The sequence below is a fragment of the Dendrobates tinctorius genome, unplaced genomic scaffold (genome assembly GCF_039654945.1).
Source record: "Dendrobates tinctorius isolate UK_male_01 unplaced genomic scaffold, ASM3965494v1 ptg000143l, whole genome shotgun sequence".
Classification (NCBI taxonomy): Eukaryota; Metazoa; Chordata; class Amphibia; order Anura; family Dendrobatidae; genus Dendrobates; species Dendrobates tinctorius.
This window is the reverse complement of record NW_027361810.1, coordinates 12526628-12543128: the sequence shown is the minus strand read 5'-3', so window position 1 is coordinate 12543128 and position 16501 is coordinate 12526628.

The window sequence follows — 16501 nt, the reverse complement described above, 5'->3', positions numbered from 1 at the left end:
GTGCCTGCTTGATGTAAGTACTTGTCCTGTCTGGTCGCACACATCGTGGCCTCGTGTATATTGCTGTTACTTTGGGCTCGCATGCTGATAATGTGGGGCACGACTTCAGATGTTTATGTGATGGTCTTGTAAGACAAGTGCCACCGCCTAATGGCACTATAATGGCAGCTGCCACCGGTGACCTGGAAATCCTGTCATCTGCTCCACCAATATTGAGACATTAGGATATATGAGATATTTCCACTCCTCAACATTGAAACTGCAGCGCCAAGAAGGAGTCTTGGATAATAAAAATTACTGGGTGGAGAAGTCACTTATCTGCAAATGAAGAAAAGATGGAAACAACATTTTCAAAACATCTGGATTTATGCAGTATCTAGTATTGTGATTTCCATAAATCCACAACTTTTTTCCTTCCTCGTGTTTGCAATGTCAATATTGAGAATTGTTTAGGAGAAGTCCCATAGACACTAAATGGAGAAAAGTATTGGGCCTCACGTCTTAATTATTGAATCCCATGGGCTCATTCAGGCCCATTTTCCCCATTATATAATATCCGGCCCTGTTGCCCCCCCCCGGTATAACCCCTCCTACACTTCGCCTATTATTGAGAAGTGGAAGGAGCCGCAGCAGCTGAGCCTCAAGGTGGAGACCCCTGAAACGTTACAGGGCGGGGGCCGAGTGCTAAGGAGCAGAGGGCAAAAAAGTCACCACCGCTCTGGTAACCCCATAACTGCAGAGTCCCGACCCCCTCTGGTGTTAACATCAGCACAAACCCCGCCAAGAGCTTCATGGCCGAGCAGCTGCATGCTGCCTTACATCACCACGCACAATGCAGAGTGTCGGATGGAGTGGTGTAAAGCCGCCACCACTGGACTCTGGAGGAGACGTGTTCTGTGCAGTGACGGATCACACTTCTCTATCTGCGTCTGATGGAGGAGTCTGGGTTTGGTGATTCCAGGAGGATGTTACCCCCTGACTGCATTGTGCCCCCTGTACAGATGGTGGAGGAGGATAATGCTATGTGCTGTTATCAGGGGGCGGCCACGGACCCTCAGCTCCAGTGATGGGAAATCTCTAACTTCAGCTCAAGACACTGTAGACCATTATAGATTCAGCTTTTTGGGAACAGTTTGGTTGAAAACCCTTATCTGCCCCCCATGACTGTGCCCAGTGCACAAAGTCCATACATTCATGGAGGTGTACGACATGAGCGGCCACACAGAGCTCGGAGCTCGGCCTCATCCAGCACCTTTTGGGTTTAACTAGATTGGAGCAAATATGGGCAAAATCTTGTAGAAATCCTTCCCTGAAAAGTGCGAGCCAATACATCTGCAGAGGGGCCGACTCCATATTAATGTCTATGGAGGTACAACAGGAGTTCAGAAATCTCGAGTAGGAGTAAGGTGGAGGGGGCATATACTTTTCTCCATATAGTGTATGTGTGGGACGATAACATCATGATGGAGGTTCTCAGGACAACATATCGTTTGGGCTGCTTTTGTGACTGGTGATGAACCCCACCCAGGTTCTTCAGCAGCTGAGTCATGTATAAGATTTGTTATGAGCATTAACATGATGAAGGCAGTGTCCGCTTATAATGGACACCATGAAGCAGTGCCATCATATGGCAGATACCAGACGACCCTCTTACTGTATACTGGAGACTGCAAGGGGGCCCAGAGGCGTGCACGGGGGGGGCCCAGAGGCGTGCACGGGGGGGCCCAGAGGCGTGCACGGGGGGGCCCAGAGTTGTGCACGGGGGGGGCCCAGAGGTGTGCACGGGGGGGGCCCAGAGGTGTGCACGAGGGGCTCAGAGGTGTGCACGGGGGGGCCCAGTGGTGTGCACGGGGGGGGGCCCAGAGGCGTGCACGGGGGGGCCCAGAGGCGTGCACGGGGGGGCCCAGAGGCGTGCACGGGGGGGCCCAGAGGCGTGCACGGGGGGGGCCCAGAGGTGTGCACGGGGGGGGCCCAGAGGTGTGCACGGGGGGGGCCCAGAGGTGTGCACGAGGGGCTCAGAGGCGTGCACGGGGGGGCCCAGAGGCGTGCACGGGGGGGGCCCAGAGGCGTGCACGGGGGGGCCCAGAGGCGTGCACGGGGGGGCCCAGAGGCGTGCACGGGGGGGGCCCAGAGGTGTGCACGAGGGGCTCAGAGGTGTGCACGGGGGGGCCCAGTGGTGTGCACGGGGGTGCATAGGTGGGCAGTCTTCAGAGACCTTTATAATATAATAATAAAAACACTTGTACTGTTTTATAATGTCCTGTACGGGGAGGGTTATCCCATTGCCTTGTGTTTAGTGACCCCGGGGTGCAGTACGCCGTACACGTGACTCAGGGCTGACGTTGCACACAGATGGGAAGGTCCCTTTGTTTTATGACTGTAATTGCTGGATTTACTGATGCTGATCTTATTAGTAAAGGAGCTGGGGTAATTATCATGATCATATCCTAGGAGCGATGCAGACAACACAGGGTATAAATTAATGGGCGCTCGTCACATCAGAGTTCATGTAGGAGGAAATAGTAAATGACCTATTAATGGAGCGGAGGAGTGATGCATCACTGTATACGGGGCGAGCGCTCCACCCCTCCTGTAATAACACATACTTTTATGGTCTTTGTACAAACATTAAGGGCTTGGCCTTCCTAACATGAAGCAAAATCCTGGAGCTGAGTTGAGTCCTCCTTTACCTGAACTTTATAGACAAACAGTTCCTGCCTGTCTGCGGGCAAACTGGGATCCAGGGACTTGTAGCACTGTCACAAAACCTGGAACATCCCCAAACAGGCACCGGGATGTGTCTTTTGTAAGCCCCAACCCCTCGGTGGATAATTTTGCATGTTTTCAGTGGAAAGCTGAAAAACCTGTCCTGCAGGCAAACCATTTGATTTGAATGGGCTTTGTGTAATGCCTGATATTCCCCTGTGGGGGGCACTGCAGAGAGAAATATATACAGTGGGGAAAATGTGTTTGATACACGGTCGATTTTGCAAGTTTTTCCACCTACAAGTAATGGAGAGGTCTGTAATTGTTATCGTAGGTACACTTCACCTGTGAGAGACAGAATATAAAAATAAAATCCAGAAAATCACATTGTATGATTTTTACATAATTAATTTGCATTTTATTGCATGAAATAAGTATTTGATATAATAGAAAAACAGAACGTAATATTTGGTGCAGAACCCTTTGTTTGTAATTAGAGGTCAGACTTTTTTTTTGTAGTTCTTGACCAAGTTTGCACACACTGCAGCAGGGATTTTGGCCCCCTCCTCCATACAGATCCTTCAGGTTTCGGGGCTGTCGCTGGGAAATATTGAGTTTCAGCTCCCTCCAAAGACTTTCTATTGGGTTCAGGTCTGGAGACTGGCTAGGCCTCTCCAGGACCTTAAGAGAAAACTGAGCAGAGCTCCAAAAAAGCGACTATAAGTCCAGAGTAAAGTCAAAAAAGTTTTATTTTAATTAAGACACATCCAGATACAAATGGGGGGGAGTGGGCGATAAAGTGCGAAACCGCACACCGCATGGATTTAAAAAAAGGATTGCTGTACAACCAGAACCTATGCAGTAACTAGGCATACATAAAGTTACTAAATTATCACAAAGTGCATATAGTGCATGGCAATGTATGGCAATTAGGAATAGACCGCCAAACAGTATATATATATATATATATATATATCTCTTTATACCAGCTCCATCCATCAAGTAAACAGCTAGATACACAGATCATTATCAGGTAGCAGGTGACCATTCACCATGGTTAGACAGATATATGATGCCTAAGAAGCATAGTAATAAGAGAGGAAGCATAAATTACCTAATGAAATGGCGGGCAGAGGCTCCAGCAGTCAGCAATCCACCCCAACGATCGTTTCGGAGGGTTACTCCTTCATCAGGGCCCCCTGATGAAGGAGTAACCCTCCGAAACGATCGTTGGGGTGGATTGCTGACTGCTGGAGCCTCTGCCCGCCATTTCATTAGGTAATTTATGCTTCCTCTCTTATTACTATGCTTCTTAGGCATCATATATCTGTCTAACCATGGTGAATGGTCACCTGCTACCTGATAATGATCTGTGTATCTAGCTGTTTACTTGATGGATGGAGCTGGTATAAAGAGATAGAGATATATATATATATATATATATATATATATATATATATATATATACACTGTTTGGCGGTCTATTCCTAATTGCCATACATTGCCATGCACTTTGTGATAATTTAGTAACTTTATGTATGCCTTGTTACTGCATAGGTTCTGGTTGTACAGCAATCCTTTTTTTATCCATGCGGTGTGCGGTTTCGCACTTTATCGCCCACTCCCCCCCATTTGTATCTGGATGTGTCTTAATTAAAATAAAACTTTTTTGACTTTACTCTGGACTTATAGTCGCTTTTTTGGAGCTCTGCTCAGTTTTCTCTTTAGGTAGTTTGCGATTGTCCTTATCGTCCATTTATTTTCTGTCTGCTATCGAATTATTATGCTGATCTTTTGATATTTAAAATGCAGACACTTGTCAAAGGTACTTTTATTTACTTTTATTTACTCTCCAGGACCTTGAAATACTTCTTATGGAGCCACTCCTTAGTTGCCCTGGCTGTGTGTTTTGGGTCATTGTCATGCTGGAAGATCCAGCCACGATCCAGGTTCAATGCTGTTACTGAAGGAAGTCGTCCTGTCTCCTTTGCAGAAAAGCACACCCAAAGTATGCTTTTTCCCCACCATACTTCACAGTTGGGATGGTGTTCTTGGGATTGTACTCATCCTTTTTCCAAACATGGTGAATGGCGTTAATACCAAGAAGTTCTCTTTTGGTCTCATCTGACCACATGACCTTCTCCCATGCCTCCTCTGGATCATGTAGATGGTCATTGGCAAACTTCAAACGGGCCTGGACATGTGCTACCGTGAGCAGGGAGACCTTGTGTGTCCTGCAGGATTTTAATCCATGCCAGCGTAGGGTGTTACTAATGGTAATGTTTGAGACTGGTCTCAGCTCTCTTCAAGTCATTGACCAGATCCTCCCATGTAGTTATGGGCTGATTCCTGACCTTTCTCAGAATCATCCTTACCCCACGAGGTGAGATCTTGCATGGAGCCCCAGACTGAGGAAGATTGACAGTCATCTTGTGTTTCTTCCATCTAATAATTGCGCCAACAGTTGTTCCCTTCTCACCAAGCAGCTTGCCTGTTATCCTGTAGCCCATCCCAGCCTTGTGCAGATCTACAATTTTGTCCCTGGTGTCCTTAGCTCTTTGGTCTTGGCCATGGTGGAGAGGTTGGAGTGTGATTGATTGTGTGTGGACAGGTGTCTTTTATACAGGTAATGAGTGCAGAAAAACCAACAGGTCTGTGAGAGCAGAATTCCTACTGGTTGGTCAGTGATCAAATACTTATTTCATGCAATAAAATGCAATTTAATTATGTATAAATCATACAATGTGATTTTCTGGGGTTTTTTTTTTAGATTCTGTCTCTCACAGTTGAAGTGTATCTACGATAACAATTACATACCTCTCCATTTTCTGTAGGTGGGAAAACTTTCAAAATCAACAGTGGATCAAATACTTATTTTCCCCACTGTATATAATGTATAACTTGTTTTTGGCTTAATTAAACACTGCAGAACCAGAACCGTTTATGTAACTGGCCATCCACTCATAAGCATTCTGTCAGCATTATAGGTGTAGGAACGTCACAGCATGCATTTAGCATGCCATTATCTTGTGAATTGACTGCCCAGCACCGATCTGCTTCTGTGCAATGTAAACCGCCAGGAAAGCAGAAACATAGAGACAAGGACCCGACCCCACTTCCAATAGAGACAAAGATGAACTTATATTACATGTTTAGGAAAAATGACTTGCCCCACTTTACTCTAGAGAGACGGGGAACTGCTCCCACTTACTGTAGGGAGACGGGGAACTGCTCCCACTTACTGTAGGGAGACGGGGAACTGCTCCCACTTACTGTAGGGAGACGGGGAACTGCTCCCACTTACTGTAGGGAGACGGGGAACTGCTCCCACTTACTGTAGGGAGACGGGGAACTGCTCCCACTTACTGTAGGGAGACGGGGAACTGCTCCCACTTACTGTAGGGAGACGGGGAACTGCTCCCACTTACTGTAGGGAGACGGGGAACTGCTCCCACTTACTGTAGGGAGACGGGGAACTGCTCCCACTTACTGTAGGGAGACGGGGACCCTGCCCCCGCTTGCTCAAGAGAGACGGGGACCCGACCCCCGCTTGCTGTAGAGAGACGGGGAACCGACCCCCGCTTGCTGTAGAGAGACGGGGACCCGACCCCCGCTTGCTGTAGAGAGACGGGGAACCGACCCCCGCTTGCTGTAGAGAGACGGGGACCCGACCCCACTTGCCGTAGAGACGGGGACCTGTCGTAGAGAGACGGGGACCCGACCGCCGCTTGCCGTAGAGAGACGGGGACCCGACCGCCGCTTGCCGTAGAGAGACGGGGACCCGACCCCCGCTTGCCGTAGAGAGATGGGGACCCGACCCCCGCTTGCCGTAGAGAGACGGGGACCTGCCGTAGAGAGACTGGGACCTGCCGTAGAGAGACGGGGATCCGACCCCCCCCCCCCCGCTTGCCGTAGAGAGACGGGGACCCGACCGCCGCTTGCCGTAGAGAGACGGGGACCCGACCGCCGCTTGCCGTAGAGAGACAGGGACCCCGGCCCCGCTTGCTGTAGAGAGACGGGGAACCTCCTCCACTCACAATCGGCAGTGGACTGCATATTGGAGGGTGACACCTAGTGGTGGACACTGCAGGATGTTTCGGGAGTAAAACATAATTGCTGAATAAGTGAGTAGCGTTATCCACAGTCGTATCCGTCCCTCGTAGTTCTCTGATGCCGGAGCACAGTAGTCATGTCTATCAGGTGTCAGCTTTTTCTTGTGTGGCCGGTGGGGTCACTGTGGAGTTTCCCCTGCAGGATATTGCTGGAGGCAGAAATAGTTTTACCAGCCTGCTCCTGCAAATAGAAAGATCACCCCCCACTCCCGCCCCAACCCAGAAAATGCCATTTCCCAGAGCGAGCGCAGCTGTTGTCGGTCTAAGTATAAACCTGAATAGGCCTCACTTCTCGCGGCGGCGGCTACTCGAGAACAATCGTACAAAACACAAGCGCTCCCCAAAACTGCTGCTGCTCGCCGTCTAACCTGATCCACATCCTGTTCTTTACAGTTCTGACTCTTCCCCTACTGTACACACCCCGTGTTCCTAAAGTGGAGCTTCAAAGACAGGCGTGTGCGGCAACTGCATGACGGAGTGCTGCTCCTGTGCTATTACAGGCAGCAGAAATCACCTAATTAAAGGGGAAGGACACCAGGGAATGTGAAAATGGTCTGAATCACAAATGCAACCTGTTAATGGCGATGCGAGTCTTCAGAGATAATGGTCCAAGGTCTAGAAATATGACAGCTGATGAGTCTGGCCAGGAGTGGTTATCCTGGAACGGATTCTGTAAAAAATGTTTCTATTTACAGTCATGGCCAAAAGTGTTGGCACCCTTGAAATTTTTCCAGAAAATGAAGTATTTCTCCCAGAACATTTTGGCGCCTACACATGTTTTGTTATACACAGGTTTATTTCCTTTGTGTGTATTGGAACAACACAAAAAAAACCTAAAAAAAAGCAAATTAGACATAATTTCCCCCAAAAAAAACACAAAAATAGGCAGGACAAAATTGTTGGCACCCTCAACTTAATATTTGCTTGCAGCTTTGGCATAAATTACTGCAATCAATCACCTCCTGTAACCATCCACAAGCTTCTTACACCTCTGAGCTGGAATTGTTTGTTTTGCAAACTGCACAAGGTCTCTCATATTTTGCCTTCTCCCAACACCAATTTTAAGATCTCTCAACGGGTGTGCAATGGGATTTAGGTCTAGACCGTTGCTGCAGCTTCAGAATTCTCCAGTGCTTTGTTTCCATTCATTTGTTGGGGCTTCTTAACCCCAAATATACTTTATTATCCTGCTCGAAGACCCATGACCTAGCACGCAAACCCCACCAACTTTCTGACGCTGGGCACTACATTGTGACCCAAAATCATTTGGCATTCTTTAGAGTTCATGATGCCTTGCACACAGTCAAGGCACAAAATGCCAGAGGCATCAAAACATCCCCAAAACATCTTTGAACCTCCACCATGTTTGACTGTAGGTACTGTCTTTTCTTTTTCTGCCTCATACTAGTTTCAGGAAACAGTAGAATGATGTGCTTTACCAAAAAGCTGCTTTTTTATGTCTTTGTTCCAGCAGTGAGGTCTTCCTGGGTCTCCTGCCATAGCGTTTTATTTCATTCCAATGTCGACAGATAGTTTGTGCTGACACTGATGCACCGTGAGCTTGAATTTCTTTGGAGCTTGAAATGGGACTGCTTTACCACCATCTGAACTATCCTGTGCTGCAATCTTTCATCGCTTTTTCTCTGCCGTCCACATGCTTGGGGATTAGCTACAGTGCCATGGGTTGTAAACTACTTGATTATGTTGCGCATTGTGGACAAAGGAACATCAAGATCCCTGGAGACAGACTTGTAACCTTGAGATTGTTGATCTTGTTCAGCAACTTTGATTCTCAAATCCTCAGACAGTTCCCTTCTCTTTTTGCTCTCCATGCTTAGCGTGGCACACACAGACACACAATGCAAAGACTGAACCAACCTCTCCCCTTTATATCTGGTTTCAGGTGTGATATTCATTTTGCTCACACCTGTTACTTGCCACAGGTGAGTTTGAACGAGCATCACATACTTGAAACAAAGTTTGTTTACCCACAATTTTGGAAAGGTGGCAACAATTTTGTCTGGCCCATTTTGGGGGTTTTGTGTGAAATTATGTCCAATTTGCCTTTTTTAATTTTTTTAAAAATTTGTTTATTGAACCTCAGGACACAGAGAATGTACAACATACATAATGGCTTATGATAACAAGCATTATACATAGCACACTTGTTTCTGTCCATTGCAAAATATAAATCAAAGAAATTGCACATTCTTGTAGATAAACAAGGCAATATGTACATATCCTTCCAAGCGTACGTAAAGAATAATTGGCCTTACATTTTTCAGCATGTATATCAATCCAATTTCACAAGCCTTGTAATATCATTCGGAAATAAAGTCTAACTAAAATTCCTAAACTACCACTACATCAACTAGTGTCTATTATTTCCGCAGCCTGGTCTCCTATATCATTATGTCGTATGTGATGTCTCAACCTTGCAGAGTAAGATGAGAGGAGTTCCACCTCTCCCAAATCTTTTCAAATGTACCCGGGCATCTCCTATTTTGGTATAACGTGCGCTTATATGGAACAATCGAATTTACCAAATCAACCCAAAATCTAAGAGAAGGACATGAGCCCCCCCATCCACCGCAGTGCCAGCACCTTCCGCGCCATAAACAGTGTTTCGTGCAGGAAGACCCCAGTATAGCGATCCCAAATCTCCTCCTCCCATACCCCAAACAAACAGACCAATGGCTCTAGAGGGACAGGCGCCTGCACCAGGGATGTCAGTAGTGTAGTCACCTCTTTCCAGTAGTGCAGGATAGTGGGGCATTGCCACACCATGTGAATAAAATCCGCATCTGGCAAGTGACATCGCAAACATTCTGATGATTGCAGTCGACCCATCCTAAAAAGTCGCACCGGAGTCAAGTATGATTGATTATATATAATTGTATCATTCTGTTATTGATAGATGGTGACACTCCGATCGGAGATTCCAGAATCTCCTCCCACTCCTCTCTTTGCGCATTAGGGATGAGTCGTTCCCACTTCCTCTTAATAGAGCGTATGGCAGATTCCGCCCCCACCGACAGCATGTACGTATATAAAGAGGATATGAGACCCTGGGGACCCTGAGAATTAAGGATTCCTATCAGAGGTAACGATGAAATAGCGCGGCCCAGACCCTTATCCCTCATATGTGATTGAAGAGCCGATCTCAGTTGTAGATAGCGAAAAAATTGAGATCTCGGAATATCATGTGCGGCCTGTAATTGCTCAAAAGACTTGAAGATCCTCTGGTCATACAGGTCCCCCACTGAAGAGACGCTATACTGAGTCCAGAAAACGGTGAACGGGTGATTTAGCAATTCCGGAAGATGATGATTATTCCACAGGGGCATTTCAGCTATAAAATCTTTAAACCCAATTACGTTCTTGACTTAACTCCATATTGATCATGCCAGCCGGAGCAGGGGCAGCAGATGTGGGACATTGGTTTTCTCTAGCTCAAGAAATCCTAATGGGCAATCCACTTGTGCAGCGTGAAGCAAATGACCTTCAGAACTGGGGAGGCAACTACCCGGCATCCATTTACTTAATGCTTTAGCCTGCCCAGCTAAGTAGTATAGGAAAAAATCTGGCAGCGCCGCCCCGCCTCCCCTCTTTGGTCTCTGTAAAGTGGACAATTTAAGTTTGGGCCTAGTTTTCCCCCCAAATAAAGGACGTGACCAGGGAATTGAGATTTCAAAAAAGGACCTGGGCACCGCTACCGCACTGTGCTGAAGGGAGTAGCTAAATTAAAGGCCCCGTTACACACGAGATGGTTGGTTTTGTGACACATCAGCAATCTCTCCAGCGAGATCGCTGTGTGTGACATCCAGCAGCGATCCCCCCCCGCAGGGTATCGGTGATCATGCTGGATCGTCCCGGCCCATTTTTTCATCGCTGGTCTCCCGCTGGCCAGCACACATCGCTGCGTGCGGCAGCGGGAGCCAGCGATGCTGCATGCTGGTTACCAACGTAAACATCGGGTTTCTAAGGGCCCCGCGGCTTGCTGGTCCTGATCGCTGGAGGGGCTGTCTATGGGACAGCTCACCAGCGATCATCTAACAATGTCCCAGCGATCCCATCCACATGGGATCGCTGGTGCATCGCTAGGTGTAACGGTACCCTTAGGGAGCAGTATCATTGTAATCAGATTAATGCGTCCGGCCACAGACAACGGGAGCCTACTCCAGGATGCAAATTGAACTTTAGCTAGTTCCAGCAGTGGGTGGACGTTGAGTTGTAGATCAAGCGTACTATTGTGAGATATGTGGATGCCCAAATATTTAAAGCTAGATACAATAGATAGCAAGGAGAGAGCCTCCAGCTGGGGCATCGGGGCATGGGAAAGGGGCAACACGGCAGACTTCTCCCAATTTATATGTAAACCTGAATATTTACTGAATCTATCTATAAGGGATATCACCTGTGGCAAAGTTTCTTCCGCTTCATTCAAGAATATCACCATATCATCGGCATATAGGCCTATGGTGTCCACCCGACCTGCTATATCTATACCTCGGATGTTAGGGGAGCACCTTATACGTATTGCTAGTGCCTCAATCGCAAGGGCGAAGAGGGCCGGGGAGAGAGGATAGCCTTGACGGGTACCCCTATATAATGAGAGAGACTCAGATATAGAGTTATTTACTATAATACGGGCCTTGGGTTTCATGTATAATATTTTGATCCATGTTATAAATTTATTGCCAAAGCCATATCTTTGCAAGCATGCGGAGAGGAAAGGCCACTCAAGAGTCAAAAGCCTTGGCAGCATCTAACGATGCCAGTGCCCATTTGTTGTCTGGCACCAGGGAGCTATATTGGACTATTGACTGGACTCGTCTGATATTGATGGAAGTGCTTTTACCAGGCATAAAGCCCGTTTGATCAAGATGTATAAGGTTCAATATAATTGAATTCAGCCTGGTAGCTCGGATCTTGGTAAAAATTTTATAGTCCACATTCACTAATGAAATAGGACGATAGGATCCACATTCCAACAGGTCCTTCCCAAGCACTATATGATGTTAGCCTCATAGGCATAGAATTCCCATCCCAAATTCCCCGGAGCACCTTCACCAAAAGTGGCGTCAATATATCCCGGTATTTCCTATATAATCCAAAGGGGAACCCATCTGGTCCAGGGGCCATCCCAGAAGCCATGTCTGTCATAGCATTTTCTATCTCCTCTGCGGTGAACACAGCGTCCATAAGGGCCCGCTGCTCGGGATCTAATGTGGGGAATGACACATCTGACAAATAGTCTAAGCACCCCAAAGTGTCAAAGTCACTTTTAGATTCGTATAGTGACCTATAGTAGTCATGAAAACAGCTAAGACTCTCCTTGGTCGAAGACACCAATAGACCATCCGCCCTACGAATCTGTAATATTGTATCAGAGGTGTTATGTTGGCGCACCAGATAGGCCAAGAATTTGCCCGTCTGGTTCCCCAATTCAAAGTAAGATTGACGGGTAAAGAATAGATTACGCTTAGATTTAGTGTCCACGTGCTGAGTATATAACCTCTGGGCGGCCAACCACTCAGTCCTGTTCCCTCTAGTTTGGTTAGAACTATATGTTGCCTCTGCGTCTCTCAGTTGTTGCTCCACCTCATCATCCATTCTCGAGGTTACCCGCTTAATATAAGAGATCGTGGAGGACAAGCAGCCCCTCAGATATACCTTAAGGGCGTCCCAAAATAAATTAATATACCGGGGTTCCGAGTGGGATGCGATGAAGCAAATCAACTGACCAATCGTTCTGTCGGGAGACCCCATCAATTTTAACAAGAAAGGATTCAACTTCCAAGCCATCCCGCTGTTTATTTGACCATATTTGAGTTTAAGGATGACCGGGCTATGGTCTGAGATCCCCCTACTTCCATGCTCTATATCAGCCACCCACATTGCGAGACCGCCAGAACCAAATATATAGTCTATGCGTGATAGAGAGCGTTTAGTGGATGAGTGGCAGGTATATTCCCTTAGCTCAGGGTGACGCACCCTCCACAAATCCAGCCACCTGCCACCCCCTATAAATAATGATAACGGGGTTGTAGTCGGTGGAGAGGACCCCCCAGTCTCTCCATCATCCAACCTCAATTTATCAAGGCTGTTGTTCATGACCATGTTAGGGTACCGTTACACCTAGCGATGCACCAGCGATCCCGACTAGCGATATGACGCGGTCAGGATCGCCGGTGCATCGCTAGGTGGTCGCTAGTGAGCTGCCACACAGGCAGATCTCACCAGCGACATCGCTGGGGACGGGGGTCGCTACTTACCTGTCAGACGCGGCGATCCTGCGTCCTCCCGCCCGGCTCCACGCGTCGCTCATCGGCGCCACAGGAAGCCCAGCAGGAAGTGGCCGACGAGGAATGGTCCAGGAGCTTCTCACGCGATCAGCGATAACCAGCGGGGGAGCTGGTCGGAGGTAAGTATCACATGCAGCGATATCGCTAGCAATATCGCTGCAACGTCACAAAATCGGTGACTTTACAGCGATATTGCTAGCGATATCGCAGTGTGTAACGGGGGCTTTAAAGTCTCCCACACAAATAACATCCGCGTCTGGGTAATTAAGGGCAAAACTCATTGCCTTCTGCAGAATGGACATACGAGCCGGGGGGGGGGTTATAAATGCATAAGACCACATATTTCCTGGTGTTTATGAATGCAAAAACAAATCGACCCTCAGGGTCCCTCCGCGTCTCCCTAGCTTCCCATCTGACGTCTCTATGTACCAACAGTGAGAGCCCTCTCGAATAGCTGGTGTGGAATGCATGGACAGACCATAGTACCTAAGGCTTCTGCATACACCCCGCTGTTTCCCTGGTCAGGTGCGTCTCCACCAAGGCCACAATGTGAGGGCGGCAGTGTCTGATCTGTGAGAAGACTTTGATCTTTTCCCCAGGAGTTTTTATACCCCTCACATTCCATGTCATAAATATCAACTCAGACCCCATGTTTTGTTCGGCTGAATATGGTGCATACTGCCTGGGCAAAATTTAGAGACATCACTGAAAAACTAAAACTGTTGTCGGCTGCGATTTTTACCTAAAAAATACAAAAAACCACTACGGAAAAAAAACAATGAATAAACAACAAACAAAGCGGGAGCAGAGTCCTCTACTCCCATCACAAAGCAAACGGGGGGTGGGGATACCATCGCTGAGCCCAGTGTCCGCCATTGTTGGTAACTTGGACGCTTTCTTTTAATTTTTTTTGTGCTGTTCCAATACAAAGGAAATTTTCTGTGAGAAATTTCTGAAACAAATTCACGTGTCAACAGTTTCGGCCAGCTCTGTATATGCCCCAACTGTCCACAACTGCTGCCTTCACAGTTATGGGGGCGTCATAGAAAAAATCTACGATGCCTCATTGCCCTAGTGTCTTTCCAGTTTACTCACAATGTGAAGTGTTCTCTTTACACTCGACAAGGAATGAGTTCAACTAAGAAGTTAGTGGTAAGTCTGCTGACATGCATGTGTAATATTTCCAAGAGTAAACAACATCATTTAGAGTGCAGCTCTGGGGTATAATACAGGATGTAACTCAGGATCAGTAATGTAATGTATGTAACACAGTGACTGCACCAGCAGAATAGTGAGTGCAGCTCTGGGGTATAATACAGGATGTAACTCAGGATCAGTAATGTAGCGTATGTAACACAGTGACTGCACCAGCAGAATAGTGAGTGCAGCTCTGGGGTATAATACAGGATGTAACTCAGGATCAGTAATGTAATGTATGTACACAGTGACTGCACCAGCAGAATAGTGAGTGCAGCTCTGGAGTATAATACAGGATGTAACTCAGGATCAGTAATGGAATGTAATGTATGTATACAGTGACTGCATCGGCAGAATAGTGAGTGCAGCTCTGGGGTATAATACAGGATGTAACTCAGGATCAGTGATGTATGTACACAGTGACTGCACCAGCAGAATAGTGAGTGCAGCTCTGGAGCATAATACAGGATGTAACTCAGGATCAGTAATGGAATGTAATGTATGTATACAGTGACTGCATCGGCAGAATAGTGAGTGCAGCTCTGGGGTATAATACAGGATGTAACTCAGGATCAGTGATGTATGTACACAGTGACTGCACCAGCAGAATAGTGAGTGCAGCTCTGGAGTATAATACAGGATGTAACTCAGGATCAGTAATGTAATGTATGTACACAGTGACTGCACCAGCAGAATAGTGAGTGCAGCTCTGGAGTATAATACAGGAGGTAACTCAGGATCAGTAATGTAATGTATGTACACAGTGACTGCACCAGCAGAATAGTGAGTGCAGCCTGGGGTATAATACAGGATCAGTAATGTATGTACACAGTGACTGCACCAGCAGAATAGTGAGTGCAGCCTGGGGTATAATACAGGATCAGTAACGTATGTACACAGTGACTGCACCAGCAGAATAGTGAGTGCAGCTCTGGAGTATAATACAGGATGTAACGTGTGACTGATCATGGTAGGCAGAGGTGCACATATCCTTTAATTGATTGGGATGATGACAGGAGCACTTGAGGCTGAGTGCATTATCTACAAGCTCCTGGATAAGACGCTGGGCTCAGACAAGCTTTCTGCAGATTGTGGAGATGTTAGTGGACTCTGAAGCCATGGAGGAAGGATTGCAGCCAATTTTTGCTCATTTTCTTTCTTTGACTTGCACAATATGTGCAGAAGTCTGGCTGCTTTCACCTTAATGTTACAGCAGGAAGAAATCAACAGAGTGTGGACCTGGCAGCCATAGTCACCTTGGGATATAAGGACAGGGAAGGGCCGGAAATAGGAGGTGCAGTGGTTGCTTTTGGGCCCTGGTAGTAATGGAGGCCTCTTTAGCCTATTGATACGCAGATTCTGTATTGTGGCGAGTCACGTTTATGTGTCATGCTCCCTGTGTAATAAAGCAGGACGGCTTCTGTATCCGCCAGCACCGGGCACCGCGGCTTATAGTGATACACTGGAAATATGGAATAGAACATGGCAGTGTGGAACCTGGGGATATTTCCTGCATGTTCTCATGAGTGCCATTTCTGGCTTTGGAGGTGAGACAGCATGGAGGATGGGGCAGTATTCAATAAAGATGCCAACATTCATATGCTACAATGTTCTGTGCAGGGTCAGCCCTCTTTATACTCCGCCCTGTCATTGTCATGCTCTGCCCTCTTTATGCTCCGCCCTGTCATTGTCATGCTCTGCCCTCTATGCTCCGCCCTGTCATTGTCATGCTCTGCCCTCTTTATGCTCCGCCCTGTCATTGTCATGCTCTGCCCTCTTTATGCTCCGCCCTGTCATTGTCATGCTCTGCCCTCTTTATGCTCCGCCCTGTCATTGTCATGCTCTGCCCTCTTTATGCTCCGCCCTGTCATTGTCATGCTCTGCCCTCTTTATGCTCCGCCCTGTCATTGTCATGCTCTGCCCTCTTTATGCTCCGCCCTGTCATTGTCATGCTCTGCCCTCTCTATGCTCCACCCTTTTAGTAATGCTCCGCCCTTTCACCGTCAAGCTCCACCTCCTTAGAACACTTTAATTGTAGCTATGTATAACTAATGAATCTATGTACTGAGCATTTACCGCTCTAAGTGATAAAATGTATCAACCAGAAGCAAAAAATAAAAAAATGCCTGATTGAATAGTGAAAGCTGAATTTGCTGAAATGTAGTAAAATTACCAATG